The sequence below is a fragment of the Vulpes vulpes genome, chromosome 3 (assembly GCF_048418805.1).
Source record: "Vulpes vulpes isolate BD-2025 chromosome 3, VulVul3, whole genome shotgun sequence".
NCBI classification, from domain to species: Eukaryota; Metazoa; Chordata; class Mammalia; order Carnivora; family Canidae; genus Vulpes; species Vulpes vulpes.
Genome location: NC_132782.1, coordinates 137,615,260 through 137,631,655, shown reverse-complemented (window position 1 = coordinate 137,631,655; position 16,396 = coordinate 137,615,260).

The window sequence follows — 16,396 nt, the reverse complement described above, 5'->3', positions numbered from 1 at the left end:
TATATATATACATGATGAATACGTATTTTTGAATTAATGTCAGTTTTAATTTAAAGGAAACAAACGGCTTTAATTTCCAGTCTATTGCCTAACTCCACTGGACCATATTGTATTAGTGTTTTTTTTTTTTTTAATTAGTATTGTTTTAAAATTCTTTCAGGTATGAGTAAGACAGTTTGTTAAATAATCTTAATCCTAATCTAGGAAAATACTGTGAAATCTTAAACTATAATTTACATCCATTGCTATTTATAGTCCTACAGAATTTTTTTCCATGGAGCAAAGGCTATTTAATGAATAATCAAGGGATACAGTTATGTCCCAGTAAAATAGTCCCACAGGAAATAACTGATAGAAAATCCGCCAATAATGGCGTCTATAAACACAATTCAATCTCTATCTTAGAAATTGTTTCCATTCCAACTCTTGGTTGCAAACTCTTTATTCTTTGTAAGTTAACAGTTGTTAAGTATACCATAAATTGCATATATGTGTAAAAATGAATACAAAAATATAATCGTAAAGATCGAGATAGAACTTCATCTTTAATTCAACTTATCTTGTTGATTTCAGGAGTTATAAATACATCGGCCAATGTCAAATACTATACACTGTTCTGCACATTACTCAGAATTAAGTCTGAATACACCTGAGCTTAATGCCATTTTGAAGCTGAAAATGTCCTATCACATAAATTCACAATTTTTAAAAAGATTTTATTTATTCATGAGAGAGAGGCAGAGACATAGGCAGAGGGAGAAGCAGGCCCCCTGCGGGGAGCCTGGTACAGGACTCCATCCCAGGACCTTAAGATCATGACCCCAGCCAAAGGCAGATGCTCAACCACTGAGCCACCCAGCTGTCCCCAAATTCACGGGTTTTTAAGAAGTGTTCTAAAGGGTCATAACAGAAATTAATAAAGCAGTCAAGGCATATGTCACTAAATAATGAGCTTAAAAATGCAAATCCCACTTCACTGTATGTGTATTATACTTCGATAAAAAGTTTATGAAAACATAACTCTACAAAGACAGTACCCACAGAAATTACATTATACATATTGTAATTAAGATAGGGACAAGAAATGGACATAAGTTATACTTTGTAAAAAAATTTTGTGTGTGTTAACAGTTTTGCCCCATTCCTTCAGTTATCCCAATTTTCATATATTTCTAATCAAGAGATTCCTATGAAAATGAAGGGGTGGGGATACATTTTTCACTGTTTGTACTTGTTTCCCACTGACTTGGAAATCATTTTGATGCCCTGTGAATTAACTATGTCGGCCGTCACAAAAGATGAAACAACTATGGGATAATAGGGCTCCAGTAAGGCAGGGAGCCAAACTTGGGATGGGGTAGTACTGACTCAGTCTGGGAGAAGGGGTGGGAAGCAGGGCAGGTTGAGACAGAGGACTAAGTTTAACAGTAATACAAGGCAAATGTCTAGGTATGTTATGGTTATTTTCTAAGCAATTTAGAGTGCATTTCTGTCTCACTGCTGTTCAGTCTTCCATTATAGTCTTAGTGGAACCAAAGACAAGTTTAACTCTGGCATTTTCCCAGTTCTCTCTCTCTAAACTGCCTTCTAGGGATCCTCCGCTGTAGACCTGCCTGGTCTCTGCCATGCTGCTCCATCAATATTGAGTAAAAAAAGTGTTTGAGCCCAAAACTGACCACTGCTACTGCCCTGAGAATCAAAGATGGCATGTCCTCCATACAGCATTTTTTACTGTTAGGTTTTTTTTTTTTTTCTGCAATTAACAATATCTGGCAATTAGTCATGTTCCTTACCTCGTCCCCTACCTTTAACCAAAAGGAATAAAAAGGAGGCTTTTGCCAAATACATGTGTATTTTCTAATGTCTTAGAATATTGACTATTTCAGACTTTCTTACTGTATATTTAGGATATGTGGAGTAACTTTCTCAAAGTCACCATAATAAGTGAAGGGGAATCCAGACCTCATCTGTCTGATTCCAAAGCCACTGGAGTCCAAGCCCTTGGACATTTCCCTGCAAATTAGAATATACATGTGTTATAATAGTACTTGCACTGACTTGAACCTTTGTTTTCATAAATTATTTAGTTGGTCACCTTTCAGAAGAGTTTAATATTTTATGAGCTTGTGTGAATGTGGTAGAACATTGGAAAGCTGCTTGTTGAATATTTGAATGCTTTTCTGTGCAGTCCTCTTCAAAAGTGTTAGAACAAAATCCTGTAGTATATTTCCCTTTAACTGCAAATATTAGGCCACAATGTGCAACTGAATTCTGTAAAGGTGGTCTAATTTTAAAAGTAGGACAAACTACAATTAAATACTTTAAAGGCAAAATATATGCATCCTTAAAACCACAGACACCCTTCAGATAAGCCTCTTTTTGAAGTGAACTGATGGTATAGCCTGTTCCTCCTAAATGATTTGTATCTCAGGGTAACTCCTAGTTGATGGACGGAAGTAGCTTTTTTTTAAAAAACAAAAAAACAAAAACCCTGTTAATCTGGGATGCTTGGATGGCTCAGCAATTTAGCATATGCCTTTGGCCCAGGGCGTGATCCTAGAGTCCTGGGATTGAGTTCCATGTCAGGCTCCCTGCGTGGAGCCTGCTTCTCCCATGCCTGTGTCTCTGCCTCTCTCTATGTGTCTCTCATGGATGAATAAATAAAATCTTAAAAAAAAAAAGCTGTTAATCTAACAAAAAGAATTGGTGCAATGCCAACATTTTTCATTCTGATGAAATACTGGATCTAATAATGGAGCTCAACAAAAATCACAAGTGGCTACTCACATCACGAAGAGAGAGAGGCAGCCTGACATTACATGGCCTTTGGTCGAGTACACAACACCACCTATGTGGTATTCTTACCAGAAATGAACCTGAGTTTGATCAGCCTCAAGATCTGATTACCAATTTTTAGGAATTGCAGAGAACACAGGAGCACGTTAACACCATGGGGATACAATTATAAAATCCAGACTATGGGAAACTACAGGCTAGAGGATTCATTTTCTTCAATCTACTAACCAGTTGCACTATATGGACTTTTTTTTTTTAAAATAGGAATCTAACTTTCAAAATGGATCTTGGCAACTATTTAAAGCAACGTAACTTTGAGGGAAGCCAAATGGTTTATATTGCAGGGATAGCAAAAGAATATTGACATCTAGGTCTAAGAACTGTAATTCAAATCCAAATCTGAAGTGGTATAATAGGAATTATTTGAAGTCAGAACTAGTTCAAATCCTAATCGTGGTCAGTCATATACCCTAAAACTTCTGATCATGGTGAGTGAGCTCTTGTTCATCTTTGCAAATTCCAGGTAGTTATTCCTCCTTCTTCCTGAAAATCCACAAGTCTCTGGACATACACAACATTACACTATATCACCTGCCACCTCTGCTTTTTGTCACCATCTGCCAACTTCTCCATTCATTCTAGCATCTGCCTCAGTATCTCTACCATTTTTCTTGTCATCACTATTGATGATTTCATTATTTACAAAAAGGATACAATACCCTGGCCTTTTTTTTTTTTTAAACTTCTCTAATACTCTTGTCTTCTATCCACTTCAGTCACCCAGTCTGAGACTTTGTCATAACCAATACCTGCAAACTCTCCAGACACCACTTCTTATTTTCTAGCTCACTCCCTCTGGCGCCCAGGCTCCAACAGTATTTTAATCCCACCATCCCTCCAGTCAATGGCTCCTCTTCTGTCCCTTATCCCAGTTTAGAATGCATGGTCCCTGTATAACCACTCCCCTGCATACTTCCTCAACTCTCTTGTCCTCTCTTCCATCATCCTGCTCACTTGGCAAAACGTCAACCCTGGTTACAACTAACTTTCCCATGTACTTTGCATTGATACTTGGATGATTTATGTTCCTGGAGAAAAACATTACAAACTTCCAATGATCCCTCAGTGCTGCCAAATGACCACTAAATATTCTTAGTCCATTCATTCCCATCTCTTTCTCAGCTTTTTGACACCACTCTCCCTTCCTCGCTGTCAGTTATCACTTTTCCTTTTGTTACACTTAAGTAACAAAAACATTCAGGAAAGAACTGCCTCATCTTCCCACCACCAGATCTTCCAGCTGGCATTATTTGCACTCCAATACTCCACCTCGGGTCCCCTTACGACGGATGAGGTGCTGCCCCTGTGCCTGAGGTCAACTCTCCATCCTCCTATCTTTCTCCTCTGCTTCCTCCTCTCATTGCCTCCAGTCACACTGGGTTCCTTGTTCCTCCAACACCCCAAACACTCCTGTCTCTGAGCCTTTGCATTTGCTGTTCCGTCTGTGTGACTTCCTCCCTCCCTCCATTTAAGTCAAATGTTACCTGCTCAGAGAGCCCTTCCCTGGCTTTACCTAAATAATAATAATAAATAAAATAATACCTCTGGCACTTACTATTCATTCATTTTGCTTTATTTTTTCATTGTACTTATCACTATTTAATGTTACATTAGATGTCTATCGATTTATGTGATGCCACCACCATCCCTAAATGCCATAACCCCGCTTTTTACAAAATTTATTTATTCTTGAGAGACACAGAGAGAGAGAGGCAGAAACATAGGCAGAGGGAGAAGCAAGCTGCCTGTAAGAAGCCTGATGAGACCATAACTCCACTTCGTAGAGTATTTCTGGCATGTGTAGATGTCTCATATATATTCGTTGAGTATGTGATTTTATGTGCCCAAGAAGAGCAAGTTAACATGTTTCCATTTTCTCCATGATAAAACTGATTGCTATTGTTCCATGAGGTGTTAAGAGGATTAAAAGAGGTAACATAGATGAACCTTGAATACATAATGCTAAGTGAAAGAAGTCAAAAAGGCCACATAATGTACAATTCCATTTATATGAACTGTCCAGAAGAAGCAAATCAATAGAGTCAGAGGGTAGATTAGGGGTTGCTGGAGCTGGGAGAAGGGGGGAATGCGAAGTGATTGCTAAAGGGTGTTATTTTCTTGTTAGGATGATGAGAATGTTCTTGAATTAGATTGTGGTGATGTTTGCACAAGCTTGTAAATATACTAGAAACCACTGAAGTATACACTTAAAATGGTGCATTTCATGGTAAGCAAAATATATCTCCATTTTTTAAACAAAGGAGCATGATTTCCCTGTCCTTTTAACTATACTCTTAGCTAATATTCATGGAAGATGTCAATTCAAAAGAAAATGTTTTAAGGGAAACTTTAAGAGAAGGTTGTTGATGTGAATAAGAACAACTTGAAATGTGTTTTATTGGGTATTTGCTGTCAGAAATTCTTTCACATACCAAATCCCAGGGTGTTTTTTTTTTATGAGAATGTTATTTTTTTTAAGATTCTATTTATTTATTAGAGAAAGAGAGCATGTGACAGAAAGAATGTTATTTTTTTTAAGATTCTATTTATTTATTAGAGAAAGAGAGCATGTGACAGAAAGCGAGAGAGAGAGAGAGAAAAGAGAGAGTGTGTGCACAGGAGCAGGGGCAGAGGGAGAGGGAGAAGCAGACTCTGCATTGAGCAGCGAGCCCAATGCAAGGCTCGATCTCAGGAGCCTGAGATCATGACCTGAGTCATAGGCAGATGCTTAAGCGATTAAGCCACCTAAGTAGCCTGAAATCCCAATTTTTTCATAGAGCTTTCAATTCTGTATATTCAACAACTAGACACCAATGACTTCTTACTTAAAATTTACTTTTCTCTATCAGCTACCAAATGGGTTCAAATCTAGACTTAAAAGTTAAAGAAACAGCCTCACCCTCTCACTACCACCAAGAAAACAAAAACAAAAACATGTTCAGCATTTAGAAATAACTTCCTTTCATCCCCTACTGGAAACTCAGTTCTTTCATATAAACAAAATGAAAGAGCATTACTTATAGGCAAGAAGCTACTGAGAAAAACCATAATTACACCAAAAGAGATAAGTAAGTAAACACATATTTAGCCTTTTGTATTCTTTTACTGGAGGATTTTCACTAAGGCACAGGATAAGGAGATACATATTACTTAACATTTTGGAATAGAAGGGAACCAATTTAGGGGAAAAACAGATCAAAAACTGCCTAATAATGTCTCTCCAGATTAAAAATCATCTTCCGGGGCGCCTGGGTGGCTCAGTGGTTGGGTGTCTGCCTTCAACTTAGGGTGTGATCCAGGTCTGGGGAGGGACCCACATTGGGCTGTCTGCAAAGAGCCCACTTCTCCCTCTGCCTATGTCTCTGCTTCTCTCTCTGTGTCTCTCATGAATAGATAAAATCTTTAAAAACTAAATAAATAACCAAAATCATCTTCCGATTATTCAATTATACATAAAGAGGAAACTTCAGGTAAGCACTTATTTATTTAACTATTTCAGGTAATCTGAAAGTATCCTAGACTCTTTTTATTATACAAAACCAATTATTTTCCTCCCGAGTTCATTTTCATAGCAGCACATGTGACTATTAATATCTACATGGTTTTACTTTAGAAAAATCTCAATTTTGTTTCAGTTTCTAATTTTTTTTTAAGATTTTATTTATTTATTCATGAGAGACACACAGAGAGTGAGAGGCTGAGACATAGGCAAAGGAACTAGCAGGCTCCCTGCGGGGAGCTTCATGCAGGACTTGATCCCAGGATCCTGACCTGAGCCAAAGGCAGATGCTCAACCATGGAGCCACACAGGCATCCCAGTTTCTTATTTAAATTGTGGTAATGTATCAGTTATGACACATACAAGAAAGGGGAGCATAGTATCTGCAAGGAAAGAAACATCCATTCAGTTAGAAATGGTGGATTCTAAGAAATACATTTCAATAATTACATATGGTGTCATGGACCAAATAGTTGTGTCTTCCCAAATTTTATATGCTGGGCCCTCAATGTGATAGGTATCTGGAGGGAGGGCCTTTGGGAGGTAATAAGGTGGTGAGAGGAGCCCTGGTCTGATGGGATTAGTGTCCTTAGGAGAAGAGAGACCAGACAGCTTGATTCCTCTCTGACAGGTAGACCCAAGGAAAGTCCATATGAGCAGTCTTAGTCCATTTGGGCTGCTACCACAGAAATACCATAGCCTGGGTAGCTTATAAACAATGAACATTTGTTTCTTAGAGTTCTAGAGGCTGGGGAGTCTAAGATCAAGGTACCAACAGATTTGGTATCTGGTGAGAGCCCACTTCCTAGTTCATACAGGGCTGGCTTTTCTCCATATCCTCACATGGTGGAAGGGGGAAGGAAGATCTCTGGAGTCTCTTTTACAAGAGCTCTGTTTCCATTCTGCCAAAGGCCCTGCCTCCAAATACCATCCAAATACATTGGACATTAAGATTTAACATATGGGGGATCCCTGGGTGGCTCAGCAGTTTAGCGCCTGCCTTTGGCCGAGGGCATAATCCTGGGGTCCCGGGATCAAGTCCTGCATCTGGCTCCTTGCATGGAGCCTGCTTCTCCCTCTGCCTGTGTCTCTGCCTCTCTCTCTCTCTCTCTCTCTCTGTGTGTGTCTCTCATGAATAAATGAATAAAATCTTAAAAAAAAGAATTGTAGGAAAATTAATTTCTGTTGGTAAAGTCACCTAGTCTATTATATTTTGTCACAGCAGCCTAAGCAAATGAAAACAAGTAAGTTCTTTTAGAATAAAAGAATTTTTTTTAAAGCGTTTTTTTTTTTTTTTTTTTTTTTATGATAGTCACAGAGAGAGAGAGAGGCAGAGACACAGGCAGAGGGAGAAGCAGGCTCCATGTACCGGGAGCCCGATGTGGGACTCGATCCCGGGTCTCCAGGATCGCGCCTTGAGCCAAAGGCAGGCGCCAAGCCGCTGCGCCACCCAGGGATCCCAGAATAAAATAATTTTTAAAGTAACGTGTTTTTGGGGTGCCTGAATGGCTCAGTGGTTTGAGTGGCCAACTCTTAGTTTCTGCTCAGGTCATAATCTCAAGTCCTGGGATGGAGCCCCATGGGCATCAGGCTCTGAGCTCAGTGTCCCCACTGCTTATGGATTCTCTCTCTCCTCCCTCTGCCCCTCACATAGCTCTCTCTCTCTCTCTCTCTCTCTCTCTCAAATAAATAAATAAATCTTTTTAAAAATAAATAAAGCAGGGCAGCCCGGATGGCTCAGCGGTTTAGTGCCTCCTTTGGCCCAGGTTGTGGTCCTCGAAACTCAGGATCAAGTCCCAAGTCCGGCTCCTTGGATGGAGCCTGCTTCTCCCTCTGCCTGTGTTGTATATCTGCCTCTCTCTCTACCTGTGTCTTTCACGAATAAATAAATAAAATATTAAAAATAATAAAGTAACATGTTTTTAAAGGGTTAAAGATATGTAAATTAAGTTAGTACAAGATTTAGCTTTATATATTTGTGGTAAGACTGATAAATCATACTGTGAAATTATAGGATAATTTCTTCACTCTAAAAATCCAGAGTAAGCAAAATCATCATTTTCTGTTGATTCGTGTAAGAGGAAGCATGGTCACAGTTTTCCTGGATGCATCTATACATGCAACTAAGAACAGCTTGAAAGCTGCTTTGCTGAGCAGTCACTATCAGAAATGCTTTCTATATTACATCCTAGTTTTTTAATAGAGCCCCCAATTCTATACATTCAACCAATAAATATAAGTGGCTTCTTAATTAAGATAAAAACCTACAGAGTAATTATCAATAATGTGATAGTCAATGAAGGGCTAGTACCCTATGAAAACTTAGTAATTCTTTTGAAAAAACTAAAGAGTTTCATGTAAAGACATTTTGACGTCATCCATCGACAGCAGGGTCCAAACTTCAAGCCCACCAGGATGAGGCAGGCCCTGCCAATGAGTAGCCCAGTCCAGGTATAGTAACCAAAGAACCATGGCTACCTATTTAAAGGGAACTGTTTTCTCAGCTCAAGGAATGAAGAATGACAAAGAACCACTGCCTCATCCTTGTCTCCTAGTCTTTCTTTTAACCCTTTGGCTACAGAAGTGAGTTTCACATTTAAAAAAAAAAATACTATAGGGATCCCTGGGTGGCTCAGCGGTTTAGCGCAGCCTTTAGCCCAGGGCGTGATCCTGGAGACCCAGGATGGAGTCCCACGTCAGGCTCCCTGCATGGAGCCTGCTTCTCCTTCTGCCTGTGTCTCTGCCTCTCTCTCTCTCTCTCTCTCTCTGTGTGTGTGTGTGTGTCTCTAATGAATAAATAAATCTTTAAAAAATAAAATAAAAATATAAATAAATAAATAAATAAATACTATAGGGGCTAACCAAATACATGTACTGGTTGCCAGCTTATCTCCTCTCACCTTCAGTGAATACTACACAAAACTTTCCAGAAGGAAGAGAAGCTTCATACCATAATTTAAAATAATCCGTTGTCAGCCGCATGACCCAATGGGTCAATGTCTATTGTAATGATGAAACTCCTTTTTTTGCCTTCTTTTTTATCAATATAATCTCAGTATCAGCATGAGCCTCATGACTTTTATGAATAGTGAGGTGCTTTTACTTTACCTCCTAGTCTGATTCTCACCAAAAGTCTTTGGAAGGAGGTAGAACAGAGAACTTTATAACCACATTCAGATGAGTAGCTGAGACCCAAAAGGCGGGAAGCCATTGAATCATGATTATGCAAGCCTGAGGAGGATCTAACCTCAGTTTTCCAAATTTCAAATACAAATCTCTTCGCTTTTATTTTTTTTTAAGATTTTATTTATTTATTTATTTATTTATTTATTTATTTATTTATGGGAGAGAGGGTGATAAAGAGAGCTTGCAGGAGTAGGGGGAGGAGCAGAGGGAGAGGGACAAGCCAACTTCATGCTGAGTGTGGAGCCTGACATGGGGGTCAATCCCACAATTCTGAGATCATGACCTGAGGGAAAATCAAGAGTTGGAGGCTTGACCAACTGAGCTACCCAGGCACCGCAAATCTTTTTTATTTATTTATTTATTTATTTATTTATTTATTTAGAGATTTTATTTGTTTATTCATGAGAGACACACAGAGAGAGACAGAGACACAGGCAGAGGGAGAAGCAGGTTCCATGCAGGGAGCCCAATGTGGGACTCGATCCCAGGACTCCGGGATCATGCCCTGTGCTGAAGTCAGATGCCCAAGCACTGAGCCACCTGGGTGTCCCATCCCTTCACTTTTAAAAGCATTTTTAAAAATCTGATGAAAGAGACTCTTCCTTTAAAATCATAAATAACTTAGAAAATATAGAAAAACAAAGACTACTAAGAAAAGAAACTCATGTAACCACCTCCCCACTCCCAAACACACATATCTACATTTTAACATGAAGGAGAGTTACTGCTAGGAAGTCTTGTTTTTCAATATTTCAACAACCTCATTAGAAGTATTAAAATAGTATGCTGGTCATACAGAACAATTATCTTAGAGTGTGGTGTTTTATTATAAACATTGACATTGTACTTGCTAGTATATTTGATCTAACATGTCCAAGGAGGGAAAAAATAAAAACTTATTTTACAACAAGAATTTTAAATGACCCAAGAAGGAATGCCATTTCTACCAGGAACTCTGTGAAATTACTTTGAGGGGAAAACCTTTTTCTTTAAATGCAGGAGAAATTCACTTATCTGAAAACTTTTTTTTTTTTAACTATGCACACTAGTCACCAACCTCATAATTATATACCCAAAGATTGTTCAAATAAAAAGGGAACAAAGCTCCTCAGCAAAGTTCAATGCATATGTCAAGACTGCCTGGAGGTGTAATAAGTTTTATGTCTCTGTTTATCCCAGGAGTAAATTAAATAAATGCATATTTAATATATGAATCACAGTTGTATTTGGCCTACATAAAATAGACAGAGAGAAACAAAAGAATCCTTTCTCAGATAAAATATATTAATGAAAAATGGACATATTCCCATAGATCTAGGTAGTTTGCTGTAGAATGCAGTTATGAGAAGTACAATAAAATATCTGCAAAGCAAAAAGTCAAACCGTGGTGGTGGATAAAATGTTCACTCTATCTCTTAATTATAGAATTAACAGGATGCATACAGCACCTCTTTAAGGACTCTGAAAACTAAGCAGTAGCAGATGGATTGGGCAGATCACAGTTCAAAGGACCACCAAACTGATCCAGTATTCCGTGACCTGAATGCAGTGCAGCTTCACACTTGGAAATGGCCCTGGGGCCCCAAAAGGGAGAGTTTCAGGAGAAGCCCTCTAGTCTCTCATGAAGGTAGAAGGGAACTCCTAATTTTCAAAGCAAGTGCAGAAATCCCTAGGACTTTTTCTTCTCTCTGTTCTCTTGTGCTCTACCTCCTAAACACTCCTGTGGTGATGGCATAGAGATCTAAAGAAGAAAAACCTTTCCCTCTGAATGGTGGAGTTGTGGCCTCAAAGAGGATGGGACAGACCCCATTGCATGTTTCCTCTCTCCATCCTTTTCAAAGGTGCTTGACCTGAATGCAATCACAGTAACAGTAGTGTGCGGAAGAGCAAAGTTACAGAAGCCCAACAACCAAAACAGGCAGATCACAACATAAAAGATTCTAAGAGATTGTGCCATGGACAAGATGCTTGTGTCTCCCCAAAATTCACATGCTGAAATATAATATAATATATAATATAACCCCCATTATGATGGCATCAGGAGGTGGGGGCTTTGAGAAGTGATGAACTCATGAGGCTGGAACCCACACGAATGGCATGAATGCCCTTATAAAAGAGACCCCAGGTATCTCCCTCACCCCTTCCATATTAGGATACACAGTGAGAAGATGGCTATTTAGGAACCAGGAAGTTGTTCTTTATGAGATACTAAACAGTTGGTGCCTTGGTCTTGGACTTCTCAGGCTTCAGAACTGTGATAAATAAACTTTGAAAAATAAATGTTTGTTGTATAAGCCATCCAGTCTATCAGTCTGTGGTATTCTTACTATAGCAGCCTGAGTAGACTAAGACAGAATTTTTATGTATGCCTGGGCTCACCACTGAGCTATGCATGTATGGATCTGATCTTAATCAATGTACTGAAGACTTGAGAACTGAACTAATAGATACACCACCACCCAGATCCCAAAGTGACCATGAGACAACTCATATGTGGGACAGATATGAACTGTACTATAAGTTTGGAAGAGCTGAGCTGATCTTGGCACCACAGCCCAACTAACGTGGGTTGAAACCTGCAGCCTTAACCTAGCCAGATCAATTGTTTGTTTAAAACAACAACAACAACAACAACAATTATTGGCATGTCTAGGTGGCTCAGTTGGTTAAGCATCTGACTCTGGATTTTGGCTCAGTTCATGATCTCATGAGTCATGGCATTTGAGCCCCATGTCAGCTCCACACTCAGCAGTGAGTCTGCTTCTCTCCTTCTCCCTCTCCCTCTGCCTCTCTGCACAAGTGCAAATGTTCTCACTCTCTCTCTCTCCAAAATAAGTAAATAAATCTTTAAAAAATTCAACGTTATTTATTGGGTTTAAACAACCATTTAGAACTAGAATTTGACATAATATTCAATATGTCCAAGATAGGATATAATCCAAAACTACTCGGGATACAAGGAACCAGGAAAAAATTTGCATGGGAAAAGACAATGAATAGACATCAACACAATAGTGACACAGATGTTGGAATTATCTGATGAAAACTTTGAAGAGCTATTATATAAATATTTCAGCAAACATTTGCAAACACTCTTAAATGGAAAAAATAGAAAATTTCAGCAAAGAAATCAAATGGAAATGTCAGCATAGGAAAAGACAGTGACCAAATAAGAAATGTCATTGAATGGGATCAAAAGTATAGAAATAACAGAAAAAGAATCAACAGACATGAAGATAGGTCAATAGAAAATTTCCAATCTGGGGATCCCTGGGTGGCGCAGCGGTTTGGCGCCTGCCTTTGGCCCAGGGCGCGATCCTGGAGACCCGGGATCGAATCCCACGTCGGGCTCCTGGTGTATGGAGCCTGCCTCTCCCTCTACCTGTGTCTCTTCCTCTCTCTCTCTCTCTCTCTGTGACTATCATAAATAAATAAAAATTAAAAAAAAAAAAAAAAAAGAAAATTTCCAATCTGAACATCAGAGAAAAAAATATGTTTGGAAAAATGAACAGAGCTTTAAGGATCTATCGATGGGTTAATAACAAAAAGTCCAACATTCATGTCATCAGAGTCCCAGAAGGAGGGCAGTGTGATGCTGAAAAAGTACTTAAAGATATAATGACTGAAAACTTCCTAAATTTGATAAAACATAAGCATTTAAGAAATTTAGCTAACTCCAAACAGGATAAAGCCAAAGAAATCTAGACCCAGACATTATAATCAACTTACTAAAAACTGCAAAGAAAGAAATCTTAAAAGTAGCCAGAGCAAAATGATGCAATTTTCTTTAGCCAGACAATTATTCGAATGACTGCAGGTTTTTCATCAGAGCCATGGCAATTAGAAGAAAGTGGCATGACATTTTACAAGTGTTGAAGGACTGGTGACTCAGAATGTATACCCACATAGGTATCCTTCACGAATAAAGGTGAAACATTTTCAGATGAAGGGAAACGAAGAGAATTCATTGCCAGTAGACCAGCTCTAAAACAATTTTTAAAGAAAGTTCTTCACAGGAGCGCCTGAGTGGCTCAGTTGATTTAACATCTGACTCTTGATTTCTATCCAGGTCATGATCTCAGGGTTGTGAGATGGAACCTGTGTCTGTTGCTGCAGGGTGTGGAGCCTGCTTGGGACTCTCTCTCTCCCTCTGCCCCTGCCTCTCCATCCCCTTCACACACACACTCATGTGTGCATGCGCACGTGCATGCATGCACACACTCTAAAAAAAAAAAAAAAAAAAGTTGTTCAGGCAGAAGAAAAATAATCCCAGAAAGATATTTAGAGGGTTCATTCCATTTACATCTAACAAAATTCCTTACATGTTTGGATTTAGGCCTACCATTTTATTACTTCTTTTCTGTGGATTCCTTCTGTTACTCTGTTTTCCATTTTCTCCCTTATTTCAGGCTTCTGAGCACATTTTAGTATTCCATTTTACCTTAGGTATGGTGATTTTAGCTCTTTGAATAGCTTTCGTTGTTGTTGGTTTCTCCAGAGGTACTATCTACATGCTTTCCTCTGTACAGCCCACTTACAATCAATATTTTACCACTTCAAGTGGAATGTAGAAATCTACCAACATACAGGTCCTCTCACTCTCTCTCTTTATATTGTAATCATCTTATCTTTTATATCCCTGTTGAAACCCCATCAGAAAATGTAATTTTTACTTTCAACCATCAACTATATTCTGAGACCTTAAGGGGAAAAGAATAGTCTGTTTGATACTTACTTTGACATATCCTGTTTTTGCTGTTCCTCCTTCATTCCTCCAGTGAGGATAACTGGTAGAATGAAGTGGATGTTTTCCTCTCAGCAAGCTGACCTGGTTACTAACTGCCAAGAGTCTATCAAGTTCGTCCACACTGAGTCCAACAATGTCAGATCCCTCCCATCACATTTTCCCCACTCTAATCACCGCTTAACTATCAAATGATTTCTTGGCTTCTAGTTGTTGTCTTCAGGAAATCTGAACAGGTCATTGCATGGTTTGGGGGTAAATGCCTTATTAGAAAAATCTTGGTGAAAGAGGCAGGAAGCAAATGTTGGCTCCCAGAAATGAATAGGAACAGCATGAGGAAAGGCACAGAGGGGAGAAAGTAAAGAATGTGCTTGAGACTAGCATGAGGTCTGCTTCAGAAAAAATAGAAGGTCTGCTGGGCAAAAGGAAGAGGGAGAAGAGGTATACCATCCTGTCAAGAGGAATGTATGAGGCAAGGCTGTGTATGAAAAGAAAAGTGAATGCTTTTGCCCCAAATGGAAATCACAACGAAGTCAGTAGCAGTTACTGCCAAGACCTGTCAAGGCTGAAGGGAAGCAAAGATTTCATTCCATAGGTTATGTTAACAAAAAAAAAAAAAAAAAAAGAGCCAAACTATAAACTAAGTCTCTGTGTAAACATTCCAAAATTGCTCTTGGAGAAATACAGGGAGGTTGGTATGCTGAAAGACCTGAGAACATGTGTGAATGAGTCAGTTACAGGCCAAGACAGAAAGGCAAAGAGGAATTAGGAAGATGGGCTATAAGTAAAAAGGGAGTCAATGAAAAACCCACTAGAAATCTCCCTTTGGGAAGATGTGGAACAGGTGTCCATCCACATCAGCGAGATGAATTAACAGCAAGCGCAAAGCTGAAATTGATCTCATAATTAAGTGAGAGGTTTTTAGAAAAATGTAATGGATTTCTCTCTGAACATTTAAGTATCCTAGAAAGATAAAATTCCATCTTGGTAATGCAATTTTGACACATAGAAACGGACACCTTCACCGTAAATTATCTTCTGCATCCTTCAGGGTGAAGCAATAAGAAGTAGAAGGATCACTAATAACTTCTGATTGCCTGTGGCCAGAGAAAAGGAAGAAAGTGATACTGTTCTCTTTTGAAAGATAACCAACGGATCAAAATTGGTCTCTTGGTTCATTTAATATGTCCTCTGAGCATGATACACCAATTTCAAAAGTATGGTTTGACTTCATTGGCATAGTGCAATGCTCCAAGGCTTTGGATTTAAGAGGCTTTTCATTTTTGACGAATGACACTGTTCTGGTGCAGAAAACAGCTTTCATCATCATATTTATTTGCCTACAAGATTCTCAATGTGGGGCTCTTTCCTGAATTTTAACAATCTTACCACACTTTTTCATATCTCTGTATCTTTGTCTCTTTGTCTGTGACTGTCCCTTCACCCAGAACACCCATCCACATTCACCTGACCCTCCCCTGCTTAAGCCCTTCAAGGCTTTATGGCTCCTAGAACACATTCCAAACTTCTTTCCTCAACATACCTGCATGATGTGGCTTGAGCCTGCCTTGCCATCCTCATCCTACACCCTCCCACCATGCTGGTCAACTTTCTGTTTCTCGCACCTGCAAAGCACTTCCCTATCAGACTTTGCACGAGAATTCCTCTTTTAAAGGACTTTGCTCATCCTTCAGGTCTCAGCTCAAATGTCACTGCAACAAGAGTCTCTGCTCATAACAAATACTACAAATTGTAATTATTGTATATTTATTGACATATTTTGTTTACTTTCTATCCCCCTGACCAAGATGTAAGATCCATGGGGGCAGGGGTCAAGCTTAGAAAGAACCCAAATTATACTTCAAGTTTCAGCTCAAATATTTCCGTCAGAGCATGGCACATGGTCAGTAGTTGGAGGATGCACATATGAATGAATGGCAAGAAAAATGGAAAAGGAGTGAGGCAAAAGGCTGTGGTCTTCACACAGAAACATAAATCAGGGGTACCCGGCTGGCTCAGTCGGAGAAGCATGCACCTTTTGATCTCGGGGTCATGAGTTTGAGCCCCATGTTGAGTGTAAAGATTATTTAAATAAATAAAAACTTTTATAA